The sequence below is a fragment of the Melospiza georgiana genome, chromosome Z (assembly GCF_028018845.1).
Source record: "Melospiza georgiana isolate bMelGeo1 chromosome Z, bMelGeo1.pri, whole genome shotgun sequence".
Taxonomy (NCBI): Eukaryota; Metazoa; Chordata; class Aves; order Passeriformes; family Passerellidae; genus Melospiza; species Melospiza georgiana.
Window position 1 is genome coordinate 14,750,608 of NC_080465.1, and position 26,131 is coordinate 14,776,738.

Sequence of the window (26,131 nt, forward strand, 5' to 3'; positions counted from 1 at the left end):
CTAATTTGTTTTGAATATATTTAATGAAGGTAGCTCAGTGTGTGCAGATTGCAAGCCAAGCTACCTGCATTTAGTGTATTCTTCAGTGGAAGTGGTTATGATCTGTACAATTTCCTCCTAATTCTGCCTTCTCTCTCTTCCATGGGATATTGTATACGCAGCTGAGGAAAACCCCCTGCACTCTGTTCAGTACTTAAAAGAGCTGCAAAAAGGTAATAGCCGTGATTCAGTATTGGGCAAAAGAAGCAGAAAAGAAATAAAAGAGATTTCCAGACAGATGGTGAAGCCCATTGTTGTACGCTTGCCCTAAAGTTCTTTTGAACAACAGTGAGCAACTTTTTTCCATTTAATGAGACTCCCTACCATCTCCCCATCACTTTCTGATGTCTGAGCAAAGAGACTATGGTTTCTCTTGCCTCAGCAGATGCACTAACAGTTTGGAAGCTAGCACAAAATTAACGGTCCCCACCAAATTTTGCTGACAGGGTGTGCTTGAATACACACATTTTACAGAGCAAATTCTGCATAGTGGTATTAGCCTGGCTCTACTACCCGACACCCCTCTCCAGAGGGCAGGATAAAGAGTGTCATCACATCCAGTATCTATTACCATGGCAATAAGTACTGAAATAGATCTAGTATATGGCATTGATTAAGCATTTTCAATAGTGGTGACTGCAACAATCAGCACACCTTCAGACCAATTACTGTCTTAGGTTACAATGCAAAATGTAACCCAAAGTATGTATTCTATCACCATTTTCATAAGCTGTTAAAACCAGCTGGGGGAGTGCTCTTTATCTCTTCCATGACTCATCCCTGATAGCTCTCTGAGGGATATCTTCTGCAAATGGAACATCAAGGTCTCACTGCATGACTCATACATTACATCATCCCTTTGTGAGACGCTCCACCCAGAGGGAGGAACCAAGCATTCCTACCTGGATATAATCTGAGGATTGGAACACCAGAGCATCTACCACTGGATTCCCAGAGTTCAAGAGCTCCACAACCAGCACTGGAGCAGGACCAGACTTTACTACAGGACCACCACTTCAACAGAGCCACATCCACCATTTAACTGGACAACTATTACCACCCTGACCAACAGGGTGTCAGGTTGTATTCTGACTCTGTCAGTTTAAGCCAGTGTTTTCTGCCTTTATTTCAATTTTCCTATTAAATTTGGAATCTCTCAGTGGTTCACCATCAAACTGCTACAACTACCAACAAAATGCACAAGTTACACCTGTTCTTACAGCACATTCAATGCCTCCATCATCCCAGTGAAGACCGGTTCTACAAATATGTCCACCCCCAAGCCTTCCTGTCTGCTGTTTCTAATCACTGGCCAGACTGCTTGAAAAAACTACAGAGCTATAGCTTCTCACCCAGTTGGAAGCTCTTCATAAGAATGAATAAATTCACTGTGAAAATGGATTTGTGAAGTATTGCTGAGGGGTTGTGGAAGTCTGGAAGGGGAGTTCCAAAAACAAGGGACAAGCTCACCACATTTCCTGCACTGGGCTGCACCATAGACCTCCCTGGAAACAGTCCCTGCCAGTAAAGCCAGACATTTCTTGAGTCTAACTTCACTCTCTAGAAAAATAGAATGGAATTTTCTAACATATGCAAAAGTTCAGACAAAACAATAGGAAATCTCTACCTTGTAAACACTGAAATAAAAACCAAACCAAACCAAAACTGATAGTAAAACGTACCTGACTCTGCCATTTTCCAGCATCAAAAGTGGGATACTTTTGGTATTAATTACAAAAAGTTACAAAATTAACAAAAATTACAATAAACCCGAAGAAATTTGCCAGATTTTTAAGTTTAAGACTAAAGATCAGACTGAAGTTACAACAAAACTGAGCTTATTTGTTCACTTTTGCAGAAGAAACTGAGATACTCACAGGAAACAAGGTGAATTTTTCATGCTGCTGTTGGACTAGCATGCTATATAGGGGCAAAAGCTCTTACATGTGCACCAAAGACAGGCAATAACTACACAGAATAAAAGATGCTTATATAAATAATACCTCATCCCCAAAACACAGTGCATATATTTACCAAAATCACAACTAGAAATAAATTTATATCTAGAAATATTTTTCCATCAAATCCCTGTCTCTGTGGAGGAATCCCCTAGGAACCCAGTAATTTCTTTGCAGTTGTCAATAGTTCATTCACTTTGACATTAAATCTAAATTCCTTGCAGATATTGTTTAAGAGATCAGAATTTTCTCTTGCAATCTGAGAATGTGAATCCAACAGCATCAATGTCTATCCAAGCCTTCTGCTACTTCTACTTCTGCTCACAGAATTCCTGCTGTTGATGAAGCATTGTACTTTTTGAGCACAAACATACCCAGAGCAATTATTAAAAATTGCCATTTTCCAACTGACACAATAAATACTCAACACAGAAACTGCCTAAACAAAATAACATTAAGGCTTAAAAGGGAGGGAGGGAGAGGGAAGAAGACCTGCAACAAGAATAATATGGTGTTTTGAGTGTTTCACTGTCATAAAAAAAAATGTGGTGTGTGGGACTTTTTTGTTTGGTTTGGTTTTTTCTTGGTTGTTTTTTTTTTTGTTTTTTTTTTTTTTGTTTTTTTTTTTTTTGTGTATGAGTGTGTGGTTTTGTAGGATTCTTTTTCTTTGTTTTCAGCACTCTCAGCACTCAGGACTTTGACAATCAGAAAAACAGGACAAAAATCTCTCCCAATTACAGACCAAACCTAATCACTGAACATGTCAAAACGCTGACACCATTGCTGCCCCTTCAGAACGACAGTGTCCTAAACAATTGTCTTGGAAGTAATTCTGTGATACAACAAAGAATCAAGGATTTTATTACTGCTATGTTTCCATATAAATAATGCATCTACTTTTGTGTGGCATGACGCCTGCTTTGATTGCAATTTGTCACCCAAAGTATACATTAATCTTAACATTAAGTGCAACCACCTCTTTAGCCATGAACACCATTAAAAGCAGACCAGCAGCATGTTTAGCTGTCTCTCAGCTTGCAGATTGCTTCACTGAAACAGCATCAGCTGGCTAGAGCACTCAGCTTTTATTTAAGCAAACCAAGACAACACCTTGGAAAATTTAACTTCAAGATGCCCAGGTACCTGAAAAGCACCTGACAAAAAAACCCCAAACCGAAACGTATATGAGAGCTCACTTAAAGATCAAACTAAAATGCAGAAGTCCCAAAGTGCATTACTAACCAGAAAAAAAGAAAACAAGAAACTCATGTTTCCTATCTTCTCTTCTATCTTCCACCAAATCACACCTGTACACCTCAAAGACTTTTAGACTTTTTAAAAGCTGCTGCAGGGATGCTTGCAACTTCTTGATGCTCAAAGAGATTTCCAGTTTCCATTACCTCAGTTTTACTTCCAAAATACAGCTGTTAGCCTTTCTTAGGTAAGGAAAAAAAGATGAAGAGTTCAGTAGTGATTAGAGGCTAGAAATTTATTTCTATACAAATTTTAAAGACTGCCCTTAGATTCAGTGCACTCTTCCACAACACAAGATTACACACAGGCTCTCAAATTGAATCCATTTGCATTCACAGTGCAGGCTGTGCTTCAAACAAGAAAAAAATAATTACGTCATTCAAACCTTTTTGAATAGAAGCTCTGTGGCTAATCTGGGGAAGAACATTGTTCTGGCTTCAATAATACAAGGACTACAAGATTGCTCCTAAGGCTTCCCGTGACAGAATAGAGCCTGCAAGTTCAGCAAACTTGTCCCAGGTGGAGCCTCCTTAACCAAGCTAGTTTCATGAACTCTGTAGAGGGAATGTGGTCTGAAACCGTCCTCTTTCTCCACACTAAGATTAGGGAGATGAACTATCACCTTAACAATTTATCATGCACTGAATTAATTTACAACAATAAAATAGTATCATCATGCAGTTGCACTCCCTCAGAGAGATCATCTGCTGTCACAAAGAACGTGGTTCAGCAAAGGAACCTTCACAGTGACCCCACCAGGGCAAGGTTAGAGAGCCTGCCCTCATCCCCAAATTAAAGCAGAAGAGCAATCTGAATATATAGAAGGACAGAAACCCCTCTCCCCAGATTTGCAATGAAAATAACCAAACAAACCAGTAGATGGAACAATATCCTCAAGCCTTTACCTAGCAGGGTAATCTTTTCCATATGCCACTCTAATTTGCCTCATGCCCCTTCTGAGGATGACAAAAGCAGACTGACCACAGTCACGACAGGGGTTCCACCAAAGGGCAGACAGCTCAAGAGTCTGTAATTAAACTACACACGCCTACCCTTCTCCTCTATGTGCTCTGAGGTCCCGCCCCAGAAAGGACCTCCAGATGATCTCTAGTGAGTAGATTATTCCCAAAATTACAAGATGTGAATTCTTTCAGGAATTGTTTTTGTCTTTGTATTGTGTATTTTGTTATTTTGGGGTTTTTGGAGGGAAAAGAAAACATCACATTTTATGAAGTGACAGAAAGAATCCTTTGAAAGGACAAACCCATAGGATATGACATTGTAACATGTGAAGTCATGAACACATTCACCCTAAGTCATGGCAGTTATGATACAAACTGGATTCACATCATCAGCAGGCTAATCCACCAAGTTTTTCTGCATACTGATGAAGAGAAATTAACCAAAATAAAGGAAAAGAGACAATAGAAAATTAGGAGTGTAATATCTCAACTTTTTTTTTTTGCTAGAACTGTCATGACTGTGCTCTCAAAAACTGACTCATACTCCTTTTCATTGCTGAACACAGCAGGGACTCCTTTTTCTCTGCTGCAGATTGAGGCACTTATTCTCATCTGCAGTCAGACAAAACTTTCACTTATTTTATGAAGTTGTCCTTTTCCAGAATCCTTTCCGTACTTCCCTGACCTAGGTCAGTTTGCACCATTCTGTGCAATTCTCTCACTTGCTAAACCTCCTTTCCTGATTATTTCCATATTGTATCTATTCCACACCCATCTCTTGGGGAGCATTTTGTTGCTGTTTTTTCAACCCAGAATGATATCTCATCTTCTACTGAAGCCTTGTACTTCTCTGAAAAGCAGAACTTTGTGAGAACTCAAAAATAGTCCTGCATGGCTTCCTCAGTTTTCTCATTTTCCTGCAGTTTGCCCTTTAAAGCCAACACATCAGTCTGCCTTCCCATTACTGTCCAGCATCCCTAGAACTACTTCAGTCATTATCTAGCTTCTACTAATGACTTCCATAAGTGTTTGCTCGTTAGGAATTGCTTAGAGATGGTTGTTCCTTTGCCACTCATTAAGGCTGGAGAACTGCTTCCCATTCTCTGGGGGAAAAGTAAGCATCTGCCTTAATGCAAGGGATGCTGGCTGGTAGATGCACATCTCTTGGGAATTATTAGGAGCTTCTTCAACACAATGAACAGGTCAGTGTAAAAATAATCACACCGAACACACAGACATACAAAAACTGCTTTAAAACATCTCTGCTAGCCACAGCACCATCTTCAAGAAATGAAGAAGCAGCTCCACAGTGTTTTTGTAATTGGTAAATACCAGAAGAGGAAGATATTCCTGAAAGTGAATTTTTAATTTTTGCGTTTCAAGTAAAAGAGACTTAAAGAACTAGGAAGATTCCAGAGTAATAATTCATGCAATCATCTGATTTCAACATTATCTCACTACTTTAAACTTCCAGAATCACAAGAAAATAAAGAGGAAAAATACAGCTAGACACCACCTCCAGGAGCCTGCTTAGGCTTATGAAAACAAGCCACTACAATATGGATGGTCTCTCACAGCACAACCACAATGAAGTTGCTGTCATGTGACTGTATTTTCAAAACATACACTTTCATCATACTGACATATATAGTATCAAGTACTCCTAAAAGAAGTAATTTCAAAACAGTTTCTGAAATTCTTTTGAAATTGTTTATTTCTGCTGACAGACATGAAATTTGAACTAGTTAACAAAGAGGCAGAAAAGTTCAAAGTAACCATAGATAGCTCATAATTTAAGATACATTATTAACTGTTGCCAGCACTGGGTGCACATGTGTGTATAAAAGAAAGTATGGTGCATGCTTTTGTCCTCTTCTGTCTCTTCTGTTATTAGAAAGAAAAAAAAAATAAAAAGAGAGAGAGAAAAAGAGTGACAGAGCAAGGAGATGCTCATTAAAATTATTCTGAGCACTGGATTTGCAAGGGTAGTGGACAGAATTTATCTCCAAATACATTCTCATTATTATTTTGCTTATTAATTAATATAATTAAAGAAGATAACAGTGGACAAAGGCTTTTGTATCAGCTTTATTAATGACATAGCCACAGGGATAGAGTGCACCCTCAGCAAATTTGCAGATAGATACCATCCAGAGGGATCCGGAAAAGTTTGAGAAGTGGGGTCATGGGGATCTCATGAGGTTTAACAAGACCAAGAACAGGTGCTGCACCTGGGTCAGGACACTCCCAGTATCAGCTATCAGCACAGGCTGGGGGATGAATGGATGGAGAGCAGCCCTGTGAGCAGGACTGGGGGTGCTGGTGGGTGAGAGGCTGGGCATGACCCAGCCATGGGCACTGCCAGCCCAGAGAGCCAAACGTGTCCTGGGCTGCATCCAGAGCAGTGTGGGCAGCAGGGCAGGGAGGGGATTCTGTTCCACCTGGAACCTGCATCCAGCTCGGGGGTCCCAGCACAGGAAGGACATGGACCTGATAGACTGTCCAGAGGAGATGTTGCAAGGGATGGAGCACCTCTCCTGCCGGAAAAGGCTGAGGGAATTGGGATTGTTCAGCTGGGAAAACAGAAGGCTGCAGGATGACCTGTTTGCAGCCTACAAGGACCTGAAGAGAGTCTTCAAGAAAGACAGAGGGACTTTTTACAAGAGCATGTAGAGACAAGAGGAGAGGGAATGGATTCCAACTGAAAGAGAGTAGTCATATATTTAGGTCATATATTAGGAAGAAATCCTCTTCTGTGAGGGTAGTGAGACACTGGTGCAGGCTGCACATAGAAGCTGTGGATTCCCCATCCCTGGAAGTGTTTAAGGTCAGGATGGATGGGGCTTTGAGCAACTTGGTCTAGGGAAAGTGCCCCTGTCCATAGCAAGGGGCATGGAACTAGATGATCTTTAAGGTCCCTTCCAAGCCATTGTATGATTATGATTCTAGCTATACCAGAAATCAGAATACTTTTCTCCAAACTATTACTTCTCAGCAGAAAAAGCACAAGAACTTAATCTCCTAAAAAACTTACAAAAAGAATTTTAATATTTGTTTCCAAGAAGAAATAACAAATTCAACACTTCCATGGACCAGCAACAGAGACTCCATTTGTAAACTCCACCTTTTGTTTTAAACTCAGAAAAGTAGCAGAAGGCTGGCACTCTTCTGAAACAAGTTTGTATTTAAACATTCAGGCAATATCCTTTTGCTAGGTAAAAAAAACCATCTGGATGATAACAAAGTGTCACAATTCTCTAAGCAGCTTTGAGGGGGGCCAGCCTTAAAACAAATACTTCCTTTTTACCCCATATCCACAAAACAGATGTTCAATCTTCAGGCAGAATAAACCACCACAAAATACAATAATCTGGAAATGCTGAAGCCAAGGAAGTTCACAATTAAGCATGCCAAACCTCAAATCCCAAATTACAAAGGCACCACCTCAGTATAGATCTACATGTGCCATGACCAATGATACACAAACAGGAGTTTAATTTAGTTTATCTGAAATAGAAATCTGCCAACTATTCCCCTCTCTCACAACAATACATTAGAGACTCTAAGGCAATAGCTTAACATGGTTCAGGCCACCACCAGTGCAGACACAGGAACTATTTATCAACCCCTCAAACCAGAAATAACAGTCATGCTCCTTCAGAAATATTTATGCAACATCTGCATTGGTTCAACTGACTGTTCTCCAGATACTTTACGCAGTGCTGTATTTTGCAAAGTTAACCTGAAAGAAATTTGAAAGAGCTTAGATTTAACAATAAGAAAGAATTATCTTAATGGCAGGATTTAAATTCCCTATTCTCATGTCACTGCTCTTTCCCAAGGCCACAAACAAACTTATCTGATGGACAGCAATGACCCAGAAATAAGATCTTACCTTTGATCTTGTCAAAATGGAGGGGGAGCAAACCCAGTAGCTCAAGACAACAAAAATCCTGCTTTTGACAAATGAAAGGGAATTACTTCTTGTCCATTATGCAAATATCTGGTGTGCTCAGAACAATACACCCAGGATTTGTGAATCCCTGCTGTAAAATTGGGACTGGTTACTAATTTCTTGGCAGAGGTCGACAGGGCTTCCTAGTCCCCACAGTCTGCATCATGGTCCCTGCTGCTTACAGTACACCAACTCAACTGGTTGGACTTTTTGTGGAATAGTTTTTATGGATGATCAAGAAGTAACAGACTTCACAAAATACCCTGGGAGCAGCAGCAGGCTCTGTCAGGGATGCTTAGTAGAGAACTGCAGCAGAGTACTGGGTTTTAGCCTTGGGTAGCTTACGCTGATGATTCCATGAATACAAGATTTATAAATGTAAAGCACAACTGAAATATGCCCTGAAGGGAGAGATATGAAGAAAACACCAAGACTTCATCACCTTTCCTCTGACCCTTCCCCTTTCAATTATCAAGTGAAGTTTAAAGCAACTTAGGCTTCTGGCTATCTGAACAAGCAGGTAAATACAGAGGATTAGCTCACAGCTTGACTAATTCACTTTAAGAATTGACTTGGATTAGCTCTGAGTTTTGTTTAGCAGACAGGCTCTTAGTGCTTGCAAGAGGTCACATGAATTAAGTAGGCTGTTGTAAATTCACACCATACTTGAGTGATTATTCTGCTTCTCTAAGTCCTCAGTATATACAATGCCCAACACAAACAACAAATATTCAATCAGAGTATTTGGGAGATGCCATGAATTCAAGTGAAAACAGAAAGCCAGGAGGCAGAATGGAGTTGTTGTAAAAACAGAAAAAACCCAAAAAATCCTATCTTCTGACACATATGATGACCGAAAGGTTAGTGCCCGAGCACTACCTAGTCCGTCTCACCACTTTTTAGATAAACTCATTTTGCAGCTCTGTTAAAGAGTAAGAAAGGCAAAAACCCCAGTCCTATTGGACAAAAGCACAACTGAATATCTATGGATTATTCTTAATGAAAAAAGAAACTAAGAACTAACTAGTAGTTTGCCTCCAGCTCTTCCCTTGGATCTTGGTCCACATTAGCATGGGTACAAACTTTGAACACACACACTTCAAAGCCTCCTTCAGACAGTTTTGTAACAAAAGCATAAGCCATAAAGCATTACTTGGGAACCACTAAGACTTTTTTTGTGACCACACAAATAAACTAAGAAGTTCAAGGGATCCAGGCCACAAAAGGAGAACATACTGAAACCCACCCACAAACCAGACTTTTTAGGCATGCCACAATTGCACACACCAGCTGTGTCCATGACACCAAAGCCTGAGGCCCATGCACAGCTACTCTCATCCCTGACACACTTAGTCATGCTGGGTCTGATTTTCAGCCTCCCACTACTGAGTGGCCTCTCTTTGGTCAGCCAGCCTCATACTCCCCTCTCAGGAGATCCCGCCTGGAGTGCTGCATCCAGCTCTGGATCTCTGGGCAGAAGAAAGAGCAAGTTCAGAGAGGGCCATAGAAATTATGAGAAGGCTGAAGCACCTCTCCTATGAAGACATGCTGAGAGACTGGGGTTGTTCAGCCTGGAGAAGTCAAGGTTCTTATAGCACCTTCCAGTACCTAAAGAGGGCTCATAAAAAAAGCTGGAAAAAGGCAAGGGTATGTAGTGATAGGACAGGGGATAATTGTCCAAGAAAGAGGATATGTAAAAATTAATATTAGGAATAAATTATTTCGTTTGAGAGTAATGAGACACGGGAACAGGCTGCCCATAGAAGCTGTGGATACCTCAATCCCTGGAACTGTTCAAGGTTATGCTGCACAGCTCTTTGAGCAACCTGGTCTCGTGGAAAGTGTTCCTATCTGTGGCAGGGGCCTGGGACCTACCTGACCCTTAAGGTCCCTTCCAACCCAAATCCTGCTATAATTCTATACCAAAAAGCACTATGGCATGCTGGCAGTACAGTGTTTTGGAGTAACCCAACACCTACTACTTGGTCAGCTGCTGCCTTCAGTCTTGCAGCAGCCTTCTTCCAAGAATACTCCACTTAACCCAACGGGCAACACTGCCAGGTGAGAAGGAAGAATAAAGCACCCTAACTTACCAAATCCTCAAAATTTCCCACTGCAGCAATACTGGCACTCCCCTCTAGTGGAGACACAGCTTATCCAAGCAGGAGATGACACTTGCAGGGTCTTGGGAAGAAAGCTAATCAAACCACAGGAGGAACAGTCAGAGGAGTACACAGAGCACAGAACGACTACTGGTGCAATCGCAAGAGGCAGATGCACGGCGAGCGCACGTTCGGGTTTCCTACCAAGAAATGTTAACTCATCTTAGGAGCTCCAAGAAAACTCAGTATTTCCCCCCCACCCCCTTTCTCACGTGGAGCACAAAGGAGCACAGTGTGGCTTCTTTGCCAAAGCTCTTCCTGCACTTTTGTGCCACTCTTCTGAGGGAAAAAGTAACTGTTTTCACACAAAAATTACACCAAAGATCCCCACAGAGATCCCTTCCTAATATTCATAGCATATTAGGAACAATTTAGAATGAAGAACTGAAAAAGCTGTAAGCAAGTCTCAGAACTTGGTCATAAAAATCTGTGCAACTGATGGCAAGAAACTTTGTGGAAGAGATGCTGGGGATGGAAATATGCACGACCGTGGCATAAACCTTTGCTCAGGCATATTATTTTTAAGGCATTTACGTTTTCTAAAATCTTATAATTCCCTCCTGTCATCAGATTGTCATCAGCTCGCACATCTCCCACTGAATTTTTTTCCTCTAGGCTGAACCTCCTAGGATGCTTTTGCATGTGAAACTTAAGCAATCCAAGGCAGGAAACAGAAACACACTGTACTTCTTGGAGAAGCAGGCATTAACCTATGCTATTCCTATCAACTGTTTGCAAAATTGAATAATTCTAAAGACCCATTTTTAGTCCATTCATTAATACCAGGATTGTTCTGATTATAGTAATACCCTGAAGTCTCAGTCAGTTTCCAGTCCCACTAGCATGGACTTATGAAATAGGACACTGTAACTACTGTAAACATGAAGCTAAAAGACTAGGGGTGGAAATACTAATTCAGAAAAGACTTCTTTTGTTTGCAAGGCTTCTGTACAGGGAAATACACTGCTCTGAGGTAAAGTTTTCAGCAGTTCCATCAAAATATTTAGGAGAAGCAAAACAATTCTGAAATGTTGTTAGCTCTCAAAGCCCTATGCAAAAACCATGCCCAGGGTAGCCCAAAGATACCTGGCTCATTTCCACAGAATTGGCCTCCACATATGACACATCTTTGGGTGGGACAGAAGGGAAGAGGAAAGACAGAAAGACCAACAAACTCAACAGACATTTATAATATAGACATTTCAAGTACAAGTCACATTCAAGATGATACTCCTTGAATGCTGGGTACCTATCCACACATCCATTTCCCTGAAGTTGTTTGTCCTGCTGCAGTATCTCAGGAAAACAATTTGGGAATTACATTTCCTTGGCAAGAAGAATGAAGGGGCAATGACCTATTGGTGCATTGGACTTGTGTCTACAGGAATGTAACAACAAACAGGGAGACAAAAGTGGATAGAAACAGCTGAAAATCCCAATGAATTCTTCACTGAAAGCCCAGGCTTTGCTCCTCTACCAAATCTAATGCTGATGTGGATGGTTAACGTATGCTCAAACACCACTCCTAGTACATCCCAGTGTCACTGAGGCACGCAGGACATCATGCTCTAACTAGTCGGCTGGTTCATCCTGACAAGACAGAAATTCCTGTGGACATTCTAGATGGATGCAGGAAATGTTCAGGTTATTCTCTTGTACTAATAATTTGCCAGTACAACATACAACACTTTAGCAGGGCTGTGTACACATTTGCAAAGACATCTTCCAAGTGCAATAGTCACTGACATGCAACAGAGTAGTAATACAGACCTTGCTGCACTTTACCCTCCTTTGGGATTGACAAGCTGATCATTATCAGTCTGAATTTATGCTTCTGTATCTAACATTCCCCTCCCAATTTCCCAAGTGCTTTTTACTTCAATAATTAGTTTTATATATTCAAAGTTAGCATGCAAATACAGAAACATGCTATGAAGTTTACTCCTATAAGCACAACCTTAGGCAAGGTAGCCAACTTCCCCTTTACATCCTACATTACAGCGTCACAACCACATGAAACCCCTTCCACTGCAACTCACAAGAGGACTGTGCATATCTTGTAAAATATGATCTAGGCACTACAATCACTGAAATACTGATCCAGTCCCTAAGACAATCACTGAAAACACATCAATCACAACAGACATTGAAACAACAACTCAATTATGCACAAAAGCACACAATTGACTCACATTAGCTGGAGTATCAATGAAAGAGATCGGAAGTGTCCGGAGTCAGGCACACATACACACTGCCACCCTTTGCAACTTCATATTTGGTTACAAGTAACTGTGAAAATAGCAACACAACCACGAAACCTTGAAAGCTCCAGGCTCCAGAAGTGACACCACTGTTGCAGTAAGAGATTGTTAAAAAATACACAGTAGCCACAAGAAAACAGATCCCACCGAGAGAGTCAGTGAACACCAAACATAGACACACAAACAAAAAAAAACCTGCCCACAATAATGACCACCACAATCCCTCCCAGTGCAAGGCAACATCTAGGGGCAAGGTGACCTTTTCCTGCCACTGCCATTGGCTTCAGGTACTGACCTGCACTCCTCCCCGAGGCCTCCTGCCACCAGCCATCCCTCTGGCAGCAGCTGGTGCCACTGACAATTTGCTTGTCCTTGATCCAAAGCAGCAGGAAGGCAGGGGTGCTCAGCACCCCCTGGGCTTCTGTGCTGTGAGCTGAAGGGACTGTGAATGCTGCACTGGTGGCACCCCCAGAGCCTTCCACCCCTCCTTCAGCCCTTCCACCTCACCTGACACCAGCAACGCTGATTCAGGATTGAGCAGCAAACAAACTTGAGTTTTCTTTTGCGCAAGCACCCTGGCTGTGTGCGGCGTGACACCCACCCTGACACCCACATCCTGGCTGGGCGAGGCACGCTGTCCTTCTCACACTGCAGCCCTGCAATGCCCCCCAGCTCCCTTGCTCTGTCACCAGCAGCAGCTGAAGGCTTCAGGGCATTGTTTGGCAGATCCGACAACCACAGCAGGTCAGAAACAGACTGCACTATCAAAGACTAAACACTTAATGAAATCCAGGAGCTACAGTCTCTTTATCAAAACCCCTTCACAGTAGACAAAACAACACTTGGCACACTCAAAAGCTGTGTAGCTATGAAAGCTTGAGAGTTTATCAGCCTTTCTCTTTTCCTACAAACACCAACCTGAAGTATAACCACCTTAAAAACAGGTGTGACCTGTACAGCATCTCTCTTCTCTGCTTGGATTCCAGCAAGTCTTTGCTAGAGCTCACGTTCAGCTCGCTGCTATTAAAAAAACACCCACTTAATCAAAGAAGATACAAATTTCTCTATGCTGTAAACATTCAATACTCATCCAACATTCATTGCTGTAGCCAACTTCTTCTTAATAAAACATGGATGCTACTTTAGCTATATTTTGGGTGAGGAGGGTGAAAACAATCCTCCTCAAATGGCAAAAATATTTCTAAGGAAAACTTCTGCTCCCATAAATAATGTACCAGCACCATTTCATATCTGCCACACACACCCTAAAAAGATGGGGAGGAGGGAGGGAAAGGGGCTTGCAATGAAAAACAGTATGCATTTCCTTTGCCAGATTTTTACCCCTCTCACAATCTCCAGCATTCTGTACAGAAAGATCTTGCCTTTGATGTCAATCCAATGCTTTCAGGCTTGCTCCTGCAAGCACTGCAATATGCAATACATTTTCTAGCTGCAAAGAAATGGATGTATTGCATTTAGTGCCTGTTAAATCCATCCTACTCCAAAGGTCACTGTGGCATGTAAATTCCTACAGAAAAGCCAGAATGATCTGTAATATGGCAACATGAGGCTCACACTGAACTGAGCATTATCATACGTGACTATCAAACTCACAGACATTTTTTTCAGCAGTTTCAAAAACCCACTTCAGGAGGTGTTTTCCTCTTAGTCACACTAAGAAGCAAAACCACAAAGATACTACTGGTCTCTCATATTTATCACCTTTGTATTTTTAATTTTAAAAAGAAAATAAGAGGACCTCTGAATTTTATCTAGAGTATATCACATGGAAGCCAAAAAAAAAAAAAAAAGGCAGTTCCAATTCCTCTCAAGTTAAGTAAGTCTAAAATAAAGGTAATTCAGTTGGCACAAAAACCTACATATAGTTATCTGCATTACAGTATCTGCACTCCCAAAATACTTTTCCTTCTAAAAGAGATCCAGTCTCCCCACTTCTGCAACTTCTTGTGCCACTGATCCACACTGCCTGCCATCATTTCAGCAGCAGACCACATTGCAGTGCATGAGTGGGAGACAGTAAGGCACACCCCTTTGCTCCTGTTTCCCCAGCAGCCAGGCCATTATCCATCAAAGAGCACAAATCTTCAAGGCACTTGGAAAGCAAAACACTCTGCACACACCCCAGGCCAGAACCCTGTCCAGGCTATTTATCCTGGGAGTGGCCTGAGGAGGAGGGATGTGGTTCCCCCTCTCCGGCTGTGCTGCTGGCAGGGGCAGGCATGCCTTACCCAGACTCCTTGAACCACAGCAGCCCTGCAAGTCTGTGGCTGCTTTGGCCTGCCACAAGCAAAGGGAGAAGATTCACTTTCTTTTTCAGAAGAAATATATCTTTACTTCTGCGGAAAAGGCACCAGTGCTCTCCTCTTTAAGTGCACTAACCTAACTGCCTACAGTACCTGGGTCAAGAAGGACCCAGATCCAGTAGGAAATCAGGACAGGACTGAAAAAAAAAAACATGATCCACAAACCATTCCAGGCTGTGCCTATCCGGAAATTCTGGACACTTTGCACTAATTCAAGCTAGGCTATTGTTCCTCTGAGGAGAAATACAATGCCTTAACCGCCTCAAAGCTGTTTGTCAAGAGCTTATAAGAGATATGCCATGGTCACAGAGTTGCCATGTGAGATGGGGACACACATATACTACCCAAACCAGCACCAGCACATAGGGTCTTTTCTTTTCTGGTTGCTCAATGTTGTACAAATACAAACAGTATTTCAACAATTAGAGACACCAGTCATTTAAAAATGAAAATGGACCCTAGAATGCAACCTTCATCCAAGCAATTACCAAGATTTTGCAAGCCAGGTGTGCTGTTAATCAGCTTGAGAGTACAGAAAGCCTGTCAGGCAGTCAAGAAACACCAGGGGAGGTGAGAAGGAGAGGTCTGGCTACACAAAGACAGGCCCTTCTCAGAATTCTCCCCTACTTTCGACAAAAATCAAACCAAGGTACCAGACATTCAGATGTTCACCATCACATATATTAATACATCCATGAAAGTGCAAGAATGTCCAGGCAATGCTTCTACATGTTAAAAAAACTAAGCTTGAAATATAAATGGAGAAAACCAAAATTCAAGTTCCCTGACATGTAAGTAGAACACAAGCTCTCACTTCCTTGACAGAACCTTCTTCTGCCCTGGGAATACTTTTATATTTCTGTCAAAGCAACCCATCAGCCTTGCACCAGATCCAAAGTAATTCAGCGCCAATACAGATTTTGCCATTGACATTTATGGGCCATGGATGAAACCTTAAGCTTCTGCTTTAGCTATGAAGAAAAGCACATGGGAGAAAACATGAAGTGTGTAAGTTTAGCCCTCATGTAGCACTCCTCAGCAGTGCCACATCTCTACGGTACCGTCTTGTGACATCTGGAAAAGTCAAAAACACATCAGATGCTACACAACCCCTGCCAGCTGAAGCCACTACTGCCTCAAGTCCCTCATGATCAAACATTTCTGGAGGGCAGTGTTCTCCCTTCAAATTATCAAAACTCCTAAGGCAACAAATGAGGACCATACCTAAACTGAAAGTAATCTTAAAGAAAAGGACATGGGAAGACGGAAAAAGAAAAGACATACTTTATTTTCTCAAAAGTTGGTTTTCTTTTCACCCTACTAAACGGATAGAAAAAATAATACAGCCCATTGTGAAAGATGAAGTAGTGAAATGCACAACATAAAAAGAACTAATCCAGTAACTAAAGATGCTGGAAGGATCAAATATTGATTGCTCTATTCCTCTTTCAGTAAAACAGTTGTATGCATCTTTCCCTTGGAATTATGTGTAGCAGGAGCTCGTCAAATATCCCATTTAGATGGATTTAAGCTGAATTTAAGCATCCCTTAAATTGCATGCACTTTTCTTTCTGAAAGGGAGGAAATTGCCCTTGTGTAGCAAATTCTAGTTTTGTGAGGGAAATAGCAATGAAAAGGACAACTGCCACACAGTACTGGTTACCACTCTCAAATTCTTCCACATATCCTTGAGCATTACCAAGACCGTAAGTCATGGCCTGTGAAGGGTTCCCCACTCAGCCCTGATGGCAAAAGAGCTGCATTCTATTTTCTCTGCATCCAAATGATACAAAAAGCCAGATACACAGCAACAGTGCTCAGTAAGTGCTGGCAGGTCACCACCTAGAGGTGCTCAAAGCCAGCTCTTCTGACATCTGGAGAAGGCAGCTCACCTCTGAGAGTGCTCAAAGTGCTGGGTATTCAAAGGGAATATTCCTTTGGTGGTCTCCCAAAGGGATAAAGTAAAGTACTCAGAAGAATTACTTGCCTTTTAATTTAAACCTCTGAATATGAGACAGAGCAAGCTCAGTATGGACAAGCCACTGCGAAACAGCAAACCATTCATTAATGTGTTATAAAGAGCTCATCACAGTGATATCAAAGTGAATCTCATGCAAGTACAAAGCAGAGCAAAACACTTTCTTCATCAGCCTCTCCTGGATTCCCCAAATAGTTTAACTGTGTAACACTATAAGACTAAGTTAAAGTCAGATTTTTATTTTTCCCATTTTTAAGCAGAGAAGGAATTATATTTTAGCTACAATCTTCCAGAGCTACTGATGAAAACCACATGACCATAAAGTATTTTTGCTCACAGTGATAAGACTGTCTGTTACTCACACGTGGAGTTCACATATTAAAGCTGGGTACGCAGTGTAGCATTACTTTAATTTTGCATTTTCCATGTGGTTCGTCTCAAAAGCTGTTTAACCTTTTGACCCTCAATATTTGTTTTGAAGAGCAAAGGAAGAGAAAGCAGACACCAGCCAATGTTTTCCCCTCTTCAACCAGCACCGCTACTGCTAAGTTCTCAGAACAAGGTTTATAGCAGCCAAGGGTCTAACTACTGCAATCTGTAATAAGGAGTGATAGAGACAGCACCACACTGATCATGCAGCAGCGCTTCCCAGTATTCCTAAGTAACATTTCCTTAGTTATTTGCCGTAGAAAAAGGAAAACAATCACCTTTCATGAACAACTGCACAGGATGAGACAGCGTCAAGCTACTCTGGAGCAGAACAGCATTTAATTTTGTGTGGTTAATATTTAATAAAAACAACAGTAAAACACAGGCCTATCAAGTTGCTTTCTAAGTCCGAGCCCATATCAGTTAAGGAAAAACACGCGGCACGCCTATAGCCAGTAATAGCAAGCTGCAGGGCAGAGCTTCACTTACGCCTGTGCACACACATTATTGCTTCAGTCCACTGCTGAAATTGCCAGAAATATTATTTTAGTGCTGCCGTATAGTCCATCCTCACACAAGAGTAACAGGCTGCACGGCACTCAGCCCCGGCCGCCAAATTGAAACATGACTCCCAGACCTGAAAGTGATTCATTTTAGACCAAATGGTACAACGCTGCAAACCTGAACTAGCATGCAAAAACTTTCTTTGAAAAGATAAGAGTTGCAGCAGTTCTTAGCAGCGAAAACGTTGCTGCTAAAACAATTTTTCTAAGTATTGCTAAAACAATTCCCCCACACTTCGAGAAAACAAGTTGCCTACAGGGTCTCCCCAAGTTATTTTGCCTTGAAACTTCAAAAAAACCCCAAGCAAACAAAAAGCCAACTAAACAGCAAACAACAACAATTAAGAAAAATACGCACAGAAAACCAACCCAAACCTGGAGCAAATAAGGATGGGGGGGAAAAAAAGAAGAAAGGGGGGATTTAGGCAGCTTCTAACATTCACAGACAACTGAATCTGTGAAGGTGTGAGTTTGTTTCACAGAGATATCACCGAGAAAATGAAATTTAGACATTCCAACGTTTCTGTGATAATGAAAACTTTGCACATATTTCCATAGGAAGTAGTTTTTTGGTATCGTTCCCACTGTGGAGCTATTTTAAAAGAACATAGGAAAAGAAGTGAGAGGAAAAAACTTGGTCCCTCTGGTTCCACCTCTGTCTTCTCACTTCAGTTTGCTAACGGCTTTTGTCCTCCGGCTTCCCTCCTGCTCCCCCCCGCTCCCTGTCTTTATCTAATAAATCACACCCTTGTGCTTGTCATTCATCTTCTCCCGTCCTTTACCTTTGTAAACATCATGGATACACCGACACTGCTCCCATCGGACTTGAGCAGGCTCTTCGTCCGAAGGACTGAAGTCAGGAGAGAGAGGTGGCAACCATTTTTTATCTAGGACTTTTTCCACTGCCTTAGTTTGGTACAAATAAATCCAAAGAGATTTCGGGGTGGAAGGGGTGACGAAAGGAAAAAAAAAGGAAAAAAGAAAAATATGAGGGCAGCCCCTAAGTGAGTCCTGTTAGTGCTCCTTAATCAAACAAGTGCCCATCACTTATTCCACGCCAGCCCCGGAGACGTCAGCCCAGCAGGAACAGCAGCCTGACCCGACGCCTCGAACTCACTGGAGCCCATCCCGGAGGAGCCCTTCGCCGCAGAGCAGCGCGACAGCCGCGCCGCGGGACGGGAGCGGGTTCGGAAACACGAGCGAAACAGCCAAAGGGAGCAGGCGAGGAGCGCCGTGGGCACGGAGCGCTGGGGGAATGGCAAGGGGCGCCTTTCCGCGGGCGAGAACGGCGGGACCCCCGCCCCGCTCCGCCCCGGGCCCGCCGCGCTGCGCTGGCTGCGCTTACCTGCGGGGGCTGCGCGGGCGCGGCTGGAGGGAGCGCGGCGCCGCCGCCGCCGGCGCGCACAGAGGGAGGCAGGCAGGCAGGGAGGAGGGGAGAGAAGGAGGGAGGAATGAGGGGTGGGACGGGGAGGGACGGGACAGAGCAGAGGAGAGCGGAGAGGGACGGGGAGGGACGGGACAGAGCAGAGGAGAGCGGAGCGGAGAAGGACGGGACAGAGCAGAGCGGAGAGGGACGGGACGGGACAGGACGGGGAGGGGAGAGGACGGGGAGGAGAGGGGAGGGGACGGGACGGGACGGGACGGGACGAGCTGGGCTCCCTCCGCCCCCGCTCCGCCTGCGCGCCTCCGCGGGCGGGGCCCAGGTGTGCCCGCCCCGCCCCGCCCCGCTCGGCCCGGCCCGGCCCGGCCCGGCCCGCGGACCCCACGCGTGCCCGGCCCGCGCACTCGCCCCGTGCCAGAGCCCGGCCGGCCGCGGAGGCTGCCTCGGGCACGGGCGGTGGAATGCAGGTGTTTCTGGAACAGCCACAGTTCTCATCCTGTGAAACTTTCGCGTCTCCTGCCGATGTGGGCAAGAGGCGTTTGGGAGCCCCAGTCACAGGAACAGTCAATTTACAGGTTCACCGAGCACTCGTCCTTGGAAAGGGACAGGGTTGCACAACAGATACTTTTCCAGATTAGAACTATTTTATTATACAAAACCAGGTTCAAATTGCTTCTTCTTCCTCACCTCCTGCCCTCCATAAGTTTTTAGTGTGCAATAGCCAGATTTCATTGGATTTATTCATTCTAGAGGCCACTTTTGCATGTACTTGCATCGAGTGAAAAGGCATATGTTGCACAACACTTGGAGTTCAGTAGCTGAAATGGCTGAGCATTTCTAACCCCTGTAGTGAGATTTCTAGGAGGTTACCTACAGCTATGCAAGCCGTCAGTGCCTCCAGCAGCACAAAAGCCAAGACATGGAGCACCAAGACCACTAAAAGCGCTCGTATTTCTTAAGGAACCAGAAAGCAGCAGCGACAATTCTCTGATGTTTGCTTGTGTGGCATCCACAAAGTGATGACACTATCTGCTATTGCTACTGGCAATATCTGCTGCACCACAGGTATGGTTATGAACAAAGGTTTTGGCACCAGTGAGAGCAGGTCTCTTGCTGTCATGGCTGGTGAGATGCTTTCTCTTTAGGAAGTTGTCACCGCACAGAGCTTGTTTTTGTACTCAGCATTGTAACTTTGCTCTGAAACCAGACTTGAACATGCTGAAAAGTTTTGTTAAGTACTCTGCAGGCTATTAACTTTGGAAAGTGCTAGATTTCCTCTTCCACCTGTTCAAAGCAAGCTACCAAGTGTTTGCAAGAGGTGACCAAAAAGCATGTTCTATTACAAGCTCTAATAGATGGTTTAGCCTCTATACACCAATTATGGTGACAGATCTCAGTAGTTTTCTCACCTATGCACAGGCCACATCCAGGCTAGACAACTCCAGTCATGAAACAACGTGCTTAAACTGCATGTGTCGTCTCCTGATGGCAGAAAAGGGATGACATACATGAGTCACTGATTAGAAAGCTGGTCTTCAGAATGCAGAATTAATTATTCCAGTCTTGTGGCAGTGTATCTGCTGTAGCTTCATTATAAACCAGATTTACTCATCTTTTTGGGACACAAACTGGCTGTACATGTCTACAGAATCTGTCCTGTCCTCAGCCAGTTGCCCAGATACCACTATAAGAGCTAAGATTAACTTGAAAGCAATCAAAGCTTCAAGCAAAGGGTGATCTGACAAGATTTACATCTCTGTGGGTGGGACTTACAACCTCAGGCATGCAGGAGTGTTTTTCAGTAGGACAGTACTTGCTGCTAAGAGCTAAAGAGCTACTACATCTGCACACTGGAAATCACCACTGCCTAGGATCCCTGTGGTTACTCAAAAAGTGCTGGTTAGGATGTCCTCTGCAGCAACTCTAGCTACTGACCCCTGAAAGAAAATAGCAGAGAATAGCATCCTCAGCTCATGGGAAAATGAGCATGAGATGGAATTTCATGAAGGTAAAACGATTGCAAACATTTTATAGAAAACTATTTTTGAGTTCAGTTCCAGTGAACTGATGTAGTTAAAGGAGCAATGTTTTTTCAGTTAGTTTGTTTTCTGTTAGTGACTTCAGGCATGCTCGCTCAGCCCTGAAACATTGACTTGTCGTTTATTCAAGGATAATACCATTAATTCTCAGTCAGCCACTCTTGGTCTGAATAGAAGATATAGGGAATATTCAGTAAATCTTACAAACAGGCGAATATTGAAGGTCCAGGGAAGATCACGTGGTCTGACGTTTAATGAATGTAACTGCTATGAGACTTGGCTGCGTTGCTCTGTGGTCTGAGACGTGTTTATGTAATCACACACAGATGTACTGAATTGCATTAGATAGGGAAGTAGTTTTCACATCCTTCAGTCTGGAAAAACTTCTGTTTCGAGAACAAACCATGTAAGTTCCATGTGCTTAATTTAGTGAATTGATTCAAATCATAACTATGCTTAACATGTGCAGATATTGATATACTTATATTTCATTCTCAGCATTCATAAAGTTTCAATTGAGTGGCTGCAAGATTAGTCATACAAACCCAGAAAAGTTAAACATCTAATTCCTCTTCGGTCTGGGCTTGGAAAGTACCTCTGGTGGTTTTAATTTAAAAAAAATTCTAGGAATTTACACTTGAGATGTCTCTTCACTCTGTCACTTCTCTATGCTGCGTACTCTGGTGTGGGTAGCAGTGGATAATTTCATTTTGGATTGGAAATTTTCAGTGCAATTTTCAGTGCTTTGAACGAAATATTTGATGACATCACTACTAATTCCTGTGGAAAAAAATGGCACGCTTCAGCTTTATCTGAGATAGGAATAACTAGAGAATTGAACAGTATAGTCACTTTTTATTGATCAGCTTTTGTTTCTTAGAATCCCACCATTTGTGGGAGTCCCAGACTGCTAAAGCATGTGTACATTACAAAGAACAGCTCCAACAATTCACAAAGAATAAAGCACTCTCTGGAGTTTGACTTTTTGCTCATTTGTTATGTACATACTCTCTGAAGCCCAATGCTCACATGCTGGGGGTCTCTGTTCAGAACAGGATGCAGAGGAAATAACATTACCTACAGCTAGAAAACTGAGCAAATGACATTACCTACAGTTAGAAAACATGCTGTTTTCCAGAGAAACATCAGATACATCAGAAGTCTCGCAGAAAGAAAGCATTCCTATCCATAAAGCTATGTCATCTTTGTTCTGTGGCAGTGCTTCTGCCTTGGTTCAGTCTCCTCGGAGCTCCTGCTATGATGCAACAGCAGTGCATGACATTCTGTGAGCCACAAACTCCTCTAAAACCTCAGTCTCAAGGCAAAAGAGCAGCTTTTTCCATGGAAACTCTGTCTCTCCCCAGTTCAGCCTCCTGTTGTCTGGACCTGAGGATATCCTAATCCTTCTGAAGAGTAGCAGATTGCTGAAAAGTGAATGTGACCATAGTGCTCCTGGAAGCCAAGCTTTGGCTCTTCATGGCTTTCTGCTCATGCAGCCCCTAACAGCAGGATTGCAAGGGCGGGATTGAAGGAAAAATGGATGCCCATAGGTGCCTGAGCATGTTGAGGATTAGGAATATAGCCACAAAAGCAGAGGAGGTGGTTGCCTTTAGATGACTGGACTAGGGTTTGCAAGATGCTTCGGGTAGTTATGGCCAGAGATGCAAAGGAGTTCAGTGCATTAGTGACTGATCCAGTAACAACTCATAAAGAACCATAACCCTCTGTGTTACTGTCAGGAGTCTTATGTGCCATGAGATGCATCAAGGAGAGCTGATGGCTGTGTGAAGCACATGGGGTTTGTCTGGGGCGTGCACAGGGGTGCCAGGAGGCTCCTGGAGGGGAGGCCAGGAAGCTTTGGTTGTGGTTCCACTGTGGTGAGGGAGGCGAGACACTGAGGAAGAGCTCTCGCTTTGTGGTGAGCACAGGCTGAGGGATGGCTGCAGGCTCCAGGGAGGGAAGCTGGGGGAGGCTGGGCAGGCATCTCCCATGGGATGGCTGCAGCACTGAACGCTTCCACGTCTCCTCCAGCTCTATGGAGCACCTGTGTTGGAGCCTGGGGCTGGGTCACCACTGCTGTTTCAGAGGAGCTCGGCATTTATGCTGCCCGAACACTGCTACTCATTCAGCCTTCTGTTTCCAGGCTGTTGAAAAACCTTTGTTTGTAGGGTGTTAAGGGATGACCAGATAATGAATGTTCTGATTTGTCTTTTCATCAAGCACAAAATGGCTGAAATCCCTCTTCTAATAAGGGGGAAATGAGACATGGGGAAAACAAGGAAAGCTTTACCTTCAGCAAGTGCAGCAGCAGTTGTTGGGTCCATTGCTCCAGCGCCTGTCCTTTTGGCTATAACTGCAAGGTCCAATGAATATAAAATCCTGCTCCAACAGTGATCCTTAGTCAATAGACAGCATCTAAAATCCATAATTTATCCTGTCTGTGCCCTTTCATTTTGAACTGGATGATATTTTTACACCAATAAATTGAGTGCCATGCCTCTGTACAAAGTACTATATAACTTTGCACACCGGTTTGGTCTGGTTAAATGCCAGGTCTTACATGGAGCTCCTGGAATGAGTCCAGCAGAGGACAGCAAAGGGGCTGGAACATCTCTTGTACATGGAAATGATGAGGGAGCTGGGCCTGTTCAGCCTCAAGGACTGACAACTGAGAGGGGACCTCTTCAACATCTATAAATATCTGAAGGGACAGTGCCAAGAGGAGGGAGCCAGGCTCTTCTTGGTGGTGCCAGTAGTACCAAGGACTAGGACAAGAGGCAATGTACAGTAACTGTTGCTCAGGAATTTCCACCTGAATATGAAGAAGAATTTCTTTACTCTGTAGGCGACTGAGAACTGGAACAAGCTGCTCAGAGAGGTTGTGGACTCTCCCTCACTGGAGATATTCAAGAAGTGTCTTGACACAATCCCATGCTATGTGCTCTGGGATGAGCCTCCTTGAGCAGAGAGGTTGCACCACATGACCTGCTGTGGTTCTTTCCAATCTTACCCATTCTGGGATTCTGTGGGCTTTGAAAAGCTGCTGGAGCTATCATTTGAAAAAGTAAATAATGCCAAGTGAAAAACTCAGTGCTACATTAGATTTTTTCCTTCAAGAGACAGTATTTCTTACTAGTGTCTTAATGTTTTTATTTTTACTGAAATAATAATTGACCCCTTCTGTCTTTTCTAGAGCTTCAGCAGCAGAAGTCACTAAAAGTTTTCCAAGAGCTGCCATGTCCACAATGACATTGGTAACACACACACAAACTCAAAGGGGAAATAGTGTGGAACTGAAGATTTAACTGACCAAAACTGAACAAAATCCTCCAAAACCCAGCCTTTCCAAAACACAGGATAGGACCTGTAATACTAGCTGAACATTAAAGAATTTGGGTATATTTAGTTAATGAAAGCTCTTGCTGGAAGGTAAGATTGGGTCATTTATGTCTGCACAATAGCAGCCCCAGTGTAGAACATATGAATACCAGATGGCTGGAACTGTTCCATTAATGAACTGATGCATTCATTGTTCTGAATTTGATTTTGTAGCTTTTTGCTTATAATGATTTGATCGCACCACCATTAAAAACCTTCAATAACCTCAGAATTCCTCAGAATGCAAAAGAGGAGATGCCTCTGTCCCCACTTTCCACTGACCTGCAGGTGTGCAACACCTCTGTCAGTCAAGCTGATGAATACATTTCATGCTGTTTTTCTTAGTTCTTCAATTTAAATAATGTATGCAGGATCCATGCACAATATATTCTTTCTTCCAAGGCACAGGAAAATGCATTCCAGGTGACACTCCATTACAGTCAACAGAGTTATCCTGTGATGGATATGTAGGACAAAAGAAAATCATAGCTGTAGGTATGTAAGGAGAAATTCCAGATATGTGCAAATACAGGAACAATGTCAGGCACTATGAGATACACTTTTCCTCCCGAGCAGATGCCTCCTTATTAAACATAATTCCTATTGCAATAATCTTTCCGGTCTCCAAGCTTAATTAATGAACAGTCTAGGAGCCCACTTGATGTGTATGTTACCATGGGAAGTTTAATTTTTCTGGCTTACACAGCTCCTCTGTAAGCTTTCCCTCTGCTTCAATACTCTACTCCAACACTGGCTCTATCTTCACTGTGGCTCTGCCAACACTTTTTTTGTCACAAAAAGGCCTGGTGTAGTTAGGTGACGAACACATTTCTATCCTTTGTGGCTCATCACTGATCCTCATGTCTGAACAGACCAAAAGGGATAAAGAAAAAAAAAAATTGAGAATATTAGAATTTAGCAGTGACTAAAGGATTTCTGTCAGAGCAGGGCTTTTGCTATACACCTGTCTTTGAGAGGCTGGAAAGACTCCAATCCCTAGTATCAGAAGTGACCCCAACTCTCTCATTTTACTTCCATTTCAATTCATTTGTGGTTGCACTTATTAAGAAAGCTAAAATTAGAGTAAAATGAATAAAATCCCAAAAAATAATGAAGAACTAACAGGAGGGAAAAAATGCAAGTAGACAAGTGGGGATGCAGACTGGTCACAAGACCCTTGGAGGCAAGTTCTTCTCTTCCCTGGGGCTCCTCTGCTTCCCTAGCTCCTCCAAACCCCTGATGGTGTTGGTAGAGATTAGTTATCTCTGATACTGCTTTTTGGGGCAGGGCCACAGCAAGAAAGAAGCAGAGGTCAGGTGGCAGGGGGAAATTCTCATGTCAACCCTCCCTAGCATGAAGGCAGGAGACAGGGATACCAGATAATAGAGCCAGAAGCCTATTTTTGAGGGCACTCCATTTCTCTAAGAAGAACATGCCAGGTTTTTCCT

The 26,131-nt window shown here is 43.0% G+C and overlaps 1 protein-coding gene across 2 annotated transcripts in view; it reads right to left on the reverse strand.

Annotated features, from left to right (window-relative positions):
- LPAR1 (lysophosphatidic acid receptor 1) overlaps positions 1 to 19,286 on the reverse strand; it is a 67,217-nt gene extending 47,931 nt beyond the window's left edge. The window contains exon 1 of one of the 2 annotated variants that reach the window (XM_058044467.1): positions 19,231 to 19,286. The gene's annotated coding sequence lies outside the window, so the exon portion shown is untranslated. Of the gene's footprint in view, positions 1 to 18,667; positions 18,763 to 19,230 lie in introns of those variants that run through there. The other variant, XM_058044468.1, reaches the window with a different exon arrangement.
- Positions 19,287 to 26,131: the final 6,845 nt, after the last annotated feature.